This window comes from Beta vulgaris, chromosome 7 (genome assembly GCF_026745355.1).
Source record: "Beta vulgaris subsp. vulgaris cultivar EL10 chromosome 7, EL10.2, whole genome shotgun sequence".
Classification (NCBI taxonomy): domain Eukaryota; kingdom Viridiplantae; phylum Streptophyta; class Magnoliopsida; order Caryophyllales; family Amaranthaceae; genus Beta; species Beta vulgaris.
The window spans coordinates 26,455,730-26,466,684 of NC_079208.1; the positions used below are offsets into that span (position 1 = coordinate 26,455,730).

Genomic DNA, 10,955 nt, shown 5'->3' on the forward strand with positions numbered 1-10,955 from the left:
AACCCCAAATTTTCTTTGAACATGATTATATGATGTATAATGTAACTAGTATGTAGATTGTTAGGCTTTAATTTGTTGTTGGTTGCATTTTGGGAACGAAAAGGCCATTTCCGGCCTATTTTTGCCTTTTCGCTCCCTCCCCTGCACACCCCCTCCCCTCCCCACTCCTGCACTGCCCCCCTCCCCCCACTGGCCCCGTCCCTACTGCACACCCCCTCCCCCACAACGCTCCCCTCCCTACTGCTGCCCTCCCCTGCACACCGCCTCCCCCCTCACTCCCCCCCTCACCCCCTCCCCCCCCACCCTGCACTGCCCTCCTCACCCACTGCCCTCCCACTGCACACCTTTCCCCTGCACCCCCCCCCCATGCCCCCGCCACTGCCTCCCCGCACACCCTCCCCTCCACTGCCCTTCCCTCCCCCCCCTGCCCCTCCCCTCCCCACCCCTGCACTGCCCCCTCCCCCACTGCACACCCCCTCCCTCCCCCACCCTTGCACTGCCCCCTCCCTCCCCACCCTGCACTGCCCCCTCCCCATGCCCCCTCCCCACTGCCCCCCACCCCTGCACTGCCCCTCCATCCCTCCCCCACTGCCCCCTCCCCCACCCCTGCACTGCCCCCTCCCTCCCCCATTGCCCCCTCCCTCCCCTCCCCATCCCTGCACTGCCCTCTCCCCACTGCCCCTCCCCACCCCTGCACTGCCCCCCCTCCCCACTGCACACCCCTCCCCACTGCCCCATCCCTTCCCCCATCCCTGCACTGCCTCCTCTCCCCATTGCTGCCCCCTCCCCACTGCACCACCCCTTCCCGCCCTAAATGTTTAATTTTTTTTAATGCGTATGCTTGTACAATTTCAGGGACATGGCGGAGGTGCATATGGATACGAGTGCGGAACACACTACCGAGGATGAGTGTTACGATTACGAAAAGGATCGGCGGCAATTGGTTAAGGCTCGCCGTGAAGAAAAAGCTTTACAAAGGCCAAGTAAGAACTTGGAGACGAAAAAGAGGAAAGGAAGGGGACCTACAAAGTCATTAGGGAAACCCACCCTAATAACTTTGGAGTGCGATCATTTAGGGCAACCTTGTGGAAAATGGCGGCAAAAGTATGCCATGCAAATTGGGATTTGCATGCATAAGCTCTCCATTCTCCACTCATGGAAAGAGGTGCCCGAGTCCTTTAAGAATATGATTTGGGAAGATACTATGGTAAGTTTCACGTACACTAACATTTACAATCAATACACTTTAATTAAATATACTATGTAATATTTACTAATTTGTGAAATGCGTTTCTGTAGAATCAATTCAATATTCAAAATGATGAAGCCAAGAAGAACTTATTCCTATCCGCGGTTGCGCAGAGATTCCGAGACTTCAAAGCCAAGCTAGTGTCGGGGTGGATAACGAAGTGGAGGAAAGTCGTGGGAACAAAGAAGAAGAAAATCTACGGGGTAGTAACACAGACCAGTTCTCAGGCTTCACCAGACACATCGTTTGAGGCGCCCTCCAAGTTACCATATCAGATATGGAGGCATATCACACCAGAGCAGTGGCTAGCATTTGTTGCACAAAAAACAACGCCGGAAGTTGTTGTAAGAATATTTTACTTGCTAAGATTTAATATTTTAGATCCAGTATTATTGTATAACACCATATCTAACCTTTGTTTATATTTGTGTGTTTCAGGCATCTCGTGAGAAAAATAGCGCGAATGCAAAAGCTAGGAAGTACTATCACCATCTGGGTTCTCAGTCGTATGGTCAGGCGAGAGAATCGTGGATGTATAGCCATTACCCCACGATTGCGTCGACCACGGCATCGGGCACTAGCTCTACGACGACGGTTGCACAGCCTCGACAACCAAATAGAGTGCTCGATTGGTGGTGTTCCATGCATGGGGTTGATGCAAAGGGACAGAGAGTCATACCTGATCCCGGAACAAAACAGATAGATAATGCCATTGTAAGTACATATTATAAGTTTTTGATAAGGTATACATAATAATATAACTTGTGCGCTCACGAGTATTTATCTCTTATCCTTATGCAGATTGGCTTGAAGGAAAAGGAGGCAACTGGTGAGTTCACTCCTAGAGGACAAGTTGATGCCTTACACGAGACTCTAGGACGGGACCAATATGGACGTGTGAGGGGCGTAGGAGGTGTCCGCCTCGGGGTCAGAAAGGTGTATGGTGATCAATACACCTCTACGTCAAAATCCAGTGCCTCTAGTGTCAATTATCAGCTTCCATAGATGTGGAGGCATGAAAGCCCAGATTCGGGAGGAGCTCAGAGCGGAGATGACTCAGAATTTCAACGCTATTTTGGCGGAGATGGGCTTACCGACTTTTGGAGCTTTCACGCAGGGCAGTGTTCCTACGCAGCCTCATCCAGATCCGGAGTTCACGGTAATCATTTAATATCACAACTATTGTTCTTAAATATGTTGTTTCATAGACTAACTATGAATAGAGTTTTTTTGTAAAGGAAGAGACACCATGTGAGCTATTAAATCAAGGAGATGGTCATGGTAGTTTCATTGTCGTTGCTTATGGATCTGCACAGCCCCCTAGGGACCAGGTACGATTGCACAACCAGCCAGTCGCTGATATTCACTATGTGGTCAGCGTTTCAGACATTGTGCCCGGTTTTGAAGCATTTCCTCTTCCGCTGCCGAATGCAGAAGTTGGTATACAGTCATTGACTGATGCCCTTGGCAGTTATGTTCTATGGCCGCGTGCATTGGTGCGGTTATCAGATTAGGTACAATGATTAACATAAGTTATATACATAGTTTTCTTTTATAGTTCCTATATATGATTGTCAGTAATATCTTTTAATTTAACTAATTACTAGGGTTCAGGAAAGGCCGACAGGAAGGGAAAGAAGGTAGCTTCACCTCCGGAAGGCCGACATGCCCAAGTGGAGAAAGTAAATGTTTCTACGGCAAAGTCTCCACTCATTACGGATATCGAGGTGGTGCAAGGCCTTACTCAACCGTGCTTTTGGCTACATGAGTGCGCTAGCGATGTAGACGAGGAAGCAATGATTGAGATTAAGTTGTCGGACCACCAATTCCACTACATTGAGGAAACGTCGAACTTCATTTCTAAGGGTGATATTAAAGAATTCTTACTTGAGGAAGAGTTGAATGTTTCCATAATACAAACATTCATGAGGTAATACTTTATTAGTATATAAATTAATAAATATACATATATGCCTTAATTAAGTAGTATTCAATCCAACTAATAATAACTTCCATAATAAGTAAGTTTTATTTTAATCAATATGAATTCTCAGGCTATTATACAATGATTTGAGGCAATCTAGTGAGCCAATGTTTGGTTGGTTATGTCCAAGCTTTGTATGAGATAACAATTGCGTACAAAACTAAAAGGAGGTGAAATCATATCTCAAGGATTCTTTGAACGCATGTTTTCGTAGTGGATATAAGATCATTCTTCTTCCTTACATTGAATCGTATGCTTCTTAAACTCACTTTTTATTACTTTAATTAAATTGAACTATTAGTTGTTCTACGATAATAATAACATTTTTATTTTTGTAGGAACCATTGGACATTGATTGCAATATGTTTGTCACTTAACGAAGTCTACCACTTTGATTCTTTGCGTAAAGGAACAATACGGTCCTTACTAGTCAAATCATTGTTAAATAGGTAGCCTAATCGAAACTCAATATATCCACATTTAGCTTATTAAATATTAAATGTACATCTAATCTTATAATAATGTATTGATGTAGTGTGATGAAGGGGATTACTGCATATGGACTTCGACAACCAAAACCTCCTGTTTGGTATTTAGTCGAGGTAACATGAGTAATTTTTTGCATCCTTTTATAGAAACACATAATACACATCTAACATGTCATTTATTGCATCTTTGGTGAATTTAGTGTACTTATTTCCGGCCATTTCCGGCCTATTTTAGCCTTTTCGCTCCCAAAATGTACTTATCAAGTGATTTAACCCCAATTTTTTTTTGAACATGATTATATGAGGCATAATATAACTAGTATGTAGATTATTAGGCTTGCATATGTTGTTGGTTGCATTTCGGGAACGAAAAGGCCATTTCCGGCCTATTTTGGCCTTTTCGCTCCCAAAATGTACGTATGAAGTGATTTAACCCCAAATTCTCTTTGAACATGATTATATGAGGCATAATATAACTAGTATGTAGATTCTTAGGCTTGCATTTGTTGTTGGTTGCATTTCGGGAACGAAAAGGCCATTTCCGGCCTATTTTGGCCTTTTCGCTCCCAAAATGTACTTATTAAGTCATTTAACCCCAAATTTTCTTTAAACATGATTATATGAGATATATTATAACTAGTGTGTAGACTTTTAGGCTTGCATTTGATTTTGATTGAATTTCGGGAAGGTATATGTCATTTTTAGAAGTACTAACTACGGTAAAATGATTGAATTCTTATATATGTGTTTATTCCTTGGTTGTTTTGCAAGGTTTATGCGAATTCCACACCAGTTTGAGGAACTTCACCAAAGAAGAAATATATGAATTCGGGATAAGTTGGCGCCCGCATTACCGATGATTGCATAGGATGACATTTAGCTCGAATGTACTAGTTTCTATCAATCCTATGTACACTTTTTACATTATTAAATATATTTGAAGTTAATTATTACCTTTCTCCACTTTCATATATTATCGTATTGCAATTTGCAATTTTTTTTTTGTCCAAGGGAGGTTTTGGATGGGGGTGGGGTGGTGAGGGCTGCTAGGGTGTGGGGGTGGGTGCTGGGAAGGGGGACAGTGGGGGGTGGGGCTGGGAGGGGGTTAGTGGGGGTGGGGGCTGGGATGGGGGGCAGTGGGGGTGTAGGCTGCTGTGATGCTGCTATGTGCAGGGCTGTGATGTTGCTGTGTGCACGCAAAAAAAAAAAAAAAAAAACAGTGAAGGGTTGCGCTAGTTGGAACTAGCACAACCCTTCTTCTTAGCATGGCTTCTGGAGCCAGCAGCCCATCAAGCTTAGAAGGGCTGCGCTAGTTACGAAAGTGCAGCCCTTCTGATCTTGAAGGGCTGCGCTTTTGAGTAAAAAGCGCAGCCCTTCCTTGTGAAGGGCAGCGCTTGACTAGCGCAGCCCTACTTAAAAAGTGAAGGGCTGCTATGGAAAGGGCTGTTGTCAAAAAGCGCAGCCCTACATGCCATTTTTAGCGCAGCCCTTCTGCTTTTTTTCACTAGTGGTAATTCTATAATTAGTGTGCTCAACAACCCGGGGGAAGCGAGTGTGGCTACTATGTATTGAGGTTCATGTTCGATATAGCCTCGTGTTGCAAGGAAGTCGGGGATATTGACAAGTTATTATACATGACAACCCATTTTCGCCTTTTTGGACCTTTTTTGGCCTTTCAAGTTCAATTTACATATTTTTCCACATTAGACACATGTTAGGACATATATAGTACTAATAGCAACATATATAACCATTAGAGTCAAGAACCACCATTTCTCATGCTTTGAAACCGAATTTGGGTAAATGAAGGTCATTTAGGACCGATATTAGACTTTCATGTTCATTTTCCTTAAATTCTCACATTTAGCCACATGTTAAGACATATATAGTACTAATAGAAACATATATAACCATTAGAGTCAAGAAAAACCATTTCTCATACTTTGAAACCCAATTTGGGTAAATGAAGGTCATTTAGGGCCGATTTTGAGACTTTCATGTTCATTTTCCTTAAATTCTCACATTTAGCCACATGTTAAGACATATATAGTACTAATAGGTACATATATAACCATTAGAGTTAAGAACCACCATTTATCATGCTTTGAAACCCAATTTGGGTAAATAAAGGTCAATTTTAAATTCTCACATTTAGCCGCATGTTAAGACATATATAGTACTAATAGCTATATATATAACCATTAGAGTCCATTAGAGTCAAGAAAAACCATTTCTCATGCTTTGAAACCCAATTTGGGTAAATGAAGGTCATTTAGGGCCGATTTTAGACTTTTATGTTCATTTTCCTTAAATTCTCACATTTAGCCACATGTTAAGACATATATAGTACTAATAGATACATATATAACCATTAGAGTCAAGAAAAACCATTTCTCATGTTTTACACACCTGCTGCGAGCCCACCTCTTACGGACCAAAACCGCATCCGAAAGGCCACATTTGACCGCATCGCTTTGGGTTTTTTCCACTAGTGGGGAACCGGAGGCACATAGGTCTTAGTTGGTGGAGATGATGGCAATGGAGCTTTATCACCAACTTGGACCTGTGCCTCATCTCTTTCCACATTCTCTTCTTTCTCACCGTCCTCAACTTCATCTTTTTTCTCAACAACTGAACTTCTTCTTCCTTCTCTAACTTCTCATTAGGCATCTTGGGACCCTCATAACTTGTTCCCGACCTCAAATGGATGGTTTTGGCTTGATGGAGGTTGTGGTTAGGGATGGGTTGGCCCTGAAGTTGATTTATGGAAGTAGAGGGGTTTTTCTCGACTACTTGGGAAATTTGGATTTCAAGCATTTTGTTATGGGCTTGTAGTTCTTGAAACCTTTACTCATGATTTTGGAGAATTTGGTTCATGGATTGGAGTTGTTGGAGAATTTGGAGTGAGGTTGGATCGGGAGATGAAGTGGGTTCGAGATTTTGTTTGGGAATGGAGGGTTAGAGGGAGGTTTTTGGGTATTGGCTCTTTGATGTGGAGCTTGGTAAACATTAGACCCTTGTAAGGATGAACCACCTTGATTATAGTTTTGGTTATACCCTTGCACATACCCTTGGTGTTGAGCTTGGTTGTACATTTGTTGAGGTTGATTCCATGCTTGCTAAGAGAAGCATTGGTTGTAGTTTTATTGAGGTGGTTCCTAACCCCCTTGTTGATTGCTTCTATACCCTTGGTTCCCTTGATAACCATCTCATCTAGAGTTTATCGCCGCGACATGCTTCGAATGGGTACCTCCACAATAAGAAGTATCATGGTTAGTACCAACACAAACTATCACAAGAAAAAGAATTTACCTGTGAAGGATTAGATTAAGCGAGGCTAATCTTGGAGAGCTTCTTGTCAAGTTGATCCATCTTAGCTTTAATTTGATCTGGGGATCTAATTCAAACTTCCCACTATTCTTAGGTTGAGCATCTCTTCGTCTTCCGCCCCATGAATAGTTCTTAATTACTTTGGGCTTGTTCTCTTTGGCATAAAACAATTGAACTGAACTGTACTGAACTGAACCGAACCGAATTAAATTATAACTAATAGTAATGATAATAATATAATATAATATTATTTAATTAATAATAAATTCATACTAATGATTTATTAATAATAATAAGTTATTAAATAAAATAATAATAAATTATTGAATAATAATAAATTGTTGTGAGATAGATGTAGTAGTCCGTAATAAACAGATAAACTAATAACTTGACGAAAAAAATTAGAATATCAAAATATAAAATATACTTTATCACCCAACGCTGAAAAAGAATGTTATAAATTTAATAGGACGTGTAATTTTCCAAAGAGTTCAAAATCTTTCCTTTTTTTTAACTCTTTTTTCTTTGTCATTGATCGGTTGTTTTGATTCTGCTAGATTTTGATTTTTCTACAATTATGCGTCTTTACGCTTTTAGTTCAGATTTTGGACTCGGAAAAATAATCCTAATCGAATTAGTATTAGGTTTTTTTTCTTTCACCAAAATATATAAATAGACACACGTTATTTTTAACCTACACATTCGCACACAAACCTTTATCGAATCAAGTTAAACTACCGTCTCCTTATTTTTTTTCTTAGACGTTATTTCCTTGTGTTGATACTCTGATAGTGTTGAAGTGTCAATTGTTTTTTTATTTGTCGATGATGTTTATGTGGGTTTTATGGCTGGGTTTTTTTAATCATGATATTAATATTTATAATAGTAATAGTAATATTAGTAATAATAATAATGGTAATAATAATAATTATCATTGTTTTATTATCAGAGAATTAAATGGCTGAACTGAACTGAACTGATTGCAACTGAATTGAACTCAACTAAACTGATTGCAACTGAACTGAACTGAACTGAAATAAGCTGGAGAGAATAGGCCCTTCCTCATAGTGGACTCAAGTTGATCTTGTGGGATCTTAGAAAGTCGACATCCCGCTCCAGCATCAAAGTTGGCACATGATATAGGATCAAGGCCATCATAGAAAAATAGCATGATGAGATTTTTGTTGAACTCATGGTGAGGGCATGAACAGATCATCTCCTTGAACCGCTCCCAAACTTCCGCAATTATCTCATCGTTCTCTTGCTCAAATGAGGAGATATTCCTCCTTATGCCTGATGTCTTCCACTCTGGGAAGTATTTCTTCAGAGAGAATTTGCAGGTAAGCTCTTGCGCCATAATTTTTCTTTTCCGATGAGAGAAGACTGGAATAGATGCATCTTGGTGTATTCTAGATAGGCGTCATTTTTGGCTATCATGGCACAGATCTCAAGAAACCTGTCAAGATGGTCAAGAGGATCTTCATCCGACCCTCCACAAAATTCTTTTGCTTTCACCATCCGAGTGTACTAAGGATGAATGCTGAAATTTGTAGTAGTGGTGGGGAGTCAAATACCACCTTGAAGAACATAGGAACCCGAATTTTAGTGTGTACTTGAGACTGGTGAAGATGGTTCAGATTCCAAAGATAATTGCTCCAAAATTTTCCGAAGCTTTCGCAAGGTACGACCAATTTCTGGATCTAGACGCAAAGTGGGCGAACCATGAGCTCTTCTTCTCATGTAACACAACATAGCTAAGTAGAGGATTAGCAAATAACAACCACAGTAAAAAAAATAAAAGAAAATTCAACTAAGCAAAGCTAAACTAAATTAAACTTCAATTAATAGCACCATTTCCCAGACAACGACGCCATTTTGATAAGAGGTTTTTAGTGTGTCGTTATTTGATTGGTGATGATATTTGATTGATGGAAAAGCAAATTACATAATTTAAAAGGATAATTGTCAAGTTTTCGAATGAATTGGTCACACTCCTAAACTAACCTCTAAAATAAACTTCTCCAATATTTTCTTGATGATCTTTTCTCTCCCTAATCTCCTCTATTTATAGTCTACTTGCCTTATTCCTCAAGCTAACATATTAACTAAAGTATATTACTAAAATACACTTCCCCCTAGACTACTCTATTACAAAACCGGCCCGCCAAACTTCCACCTTGTCCTCAAGGTGAGTCATAATCAGCATTGAATGATTGGCCTCAATTCAGTTCTTCATGCACAAAACAAAGAGCCTGCTTGAGCTTGTGTTGCAACTTCTTGTGAGATAAATCTCTTGCTAGATAGGGTAGCACAATTAGGAATAAAGGATTATGGACGTCTGCATTTAAGGTTTGGGTGGCGGGGTGTGGGTTGAGGGGTTCTGGGAAGGATCATGATTAGAAAATTGGGGTTTTAAAAATTGGTGGATTGGAGTAGGGGTTTTCTGATGTAAGATGGAAAGTTGTGGGTAATGGAAATTTAAAATAAAAGTGTTTAATGGTTTGGGTTTAGAAAATTGGGTAGGTAGAATAATGTTTTTGTTCAGAATTTTGGGTTTTAAAAGGGGTTGAGTTGGAAAAAGAATGGGAGTCTAAAAATAAATGGGTTGGAGGAATTAGGTGAACGAGTGGGGATGGAAATAGGGGTTCTGTAGCGGGCCCCTGATAAGAGGTTCTTAGTGTGTCATTAAGGCACCGAAAATCGCTTTCAAATAATATTTATAAAACCTAACCAAGCAATTACTAAAAAAGTAGTAAAGGCAAGTCCGGGTCGATCCACAATTTCACATGGAAAATGGGATTAATTAACGTCTTTCGAGTATAGATTACCTAATTGAAGGGACTTTGGGGGTTTTCAAAATGATTTGGTAACAACTACGACTAGCTAATATCAAAGAAGCAAATAACACGAGATGAAAATATCAATAGGGAAGACACTAGAGTTAAGGTTACTATTATGGATCAAAGCGGAGCAACGATCATTAATGCAATTGTGAAGCAAAGGAAACGATTATGCAAGGTTTAGTTTTCTTATAAAATGCTCGAGTCCTCTCTCGAATTGTCCTCGAGAATGATCACTTAATGAATCAACTAAATTCTCTCTCGAATGGTCTTTAGTCAATTGACTGAGAGATCCAATGAATTCGAAAAACCCCTAAGAAAGGATCCCCTTAATTTCTACCCAATATCTTGGCCTTGAAATTAAGTTGATCCTTGGGGATGATAAAAGAGTCCAAAATTCGATTTAAGAACATTTGAATTCAAAATACCAAAGTATAAATGTGATCAATATCCATCCTAAGGCCTTAAAACACCAAGATCAATGCTTAAACATCTTTGGAACATCACAATCACATTAGCAATACGTTTAAACCCTAATCCATACTTTCACCCGAACCCTAGATAAGAAACTACTCACTAATCATGGATTCTAAGCAATAAAATATGAAAATCTATGACTAATATAGGGCTAAACATGATTAAGAGATAATTAATCTAATAAAAAAACAATTATGAAACAATAATAAAGGAGATCTAATAATATGGAAGAATAAAGAATAACAATGAAAATAAAGAATAAAAACCGAAACTTTGAACTGAATTGAATAAAAAGTACCTTCGATGTTGTAGAAATCACAAACTTTGATCTACAAATCTCAAATCTAGCAACAAGCTCAATGTTTTTCTCTCTAATATGAACACTAATAATACTCTAGGAAAATGACGCATAAAAACTTTTCCTAAAAACAACACATCTTTTTTAATGCGCCTCGAATTTTTTTCTTTTGCGAATTCGAATGGTGCGGGCGCACTAAAATCAGGTGCATGCGCACATTCCTTCTGCCTCAAAACTGGTATCAAGCGTCAAATGGTGCGGGAGCACCTCATATCTGGTGCGGGAACAC

The 10,955-nt window shown here is 39.9% G+C and overlaps 1 non-coding gene across 1 annotated transcript; it reads left to right on the forward strand.

Annotated features, from left to right (window-relative positions):
* The first annotated feature begins 8,238 nt into the window (after positions 1–8,238).
* On the forward strand, positions 8,239–8,345 carry LOC125492085 (small nucleolar RNA R71). The gene has a single exon (XR_007268532.1). It is a non-coding gene; the product is annotated as a small nucleolar RNA R71 (small nucleolar RNA).
* Positions 8,346–10,955: the final 2,610 nt, after the last annotated feature.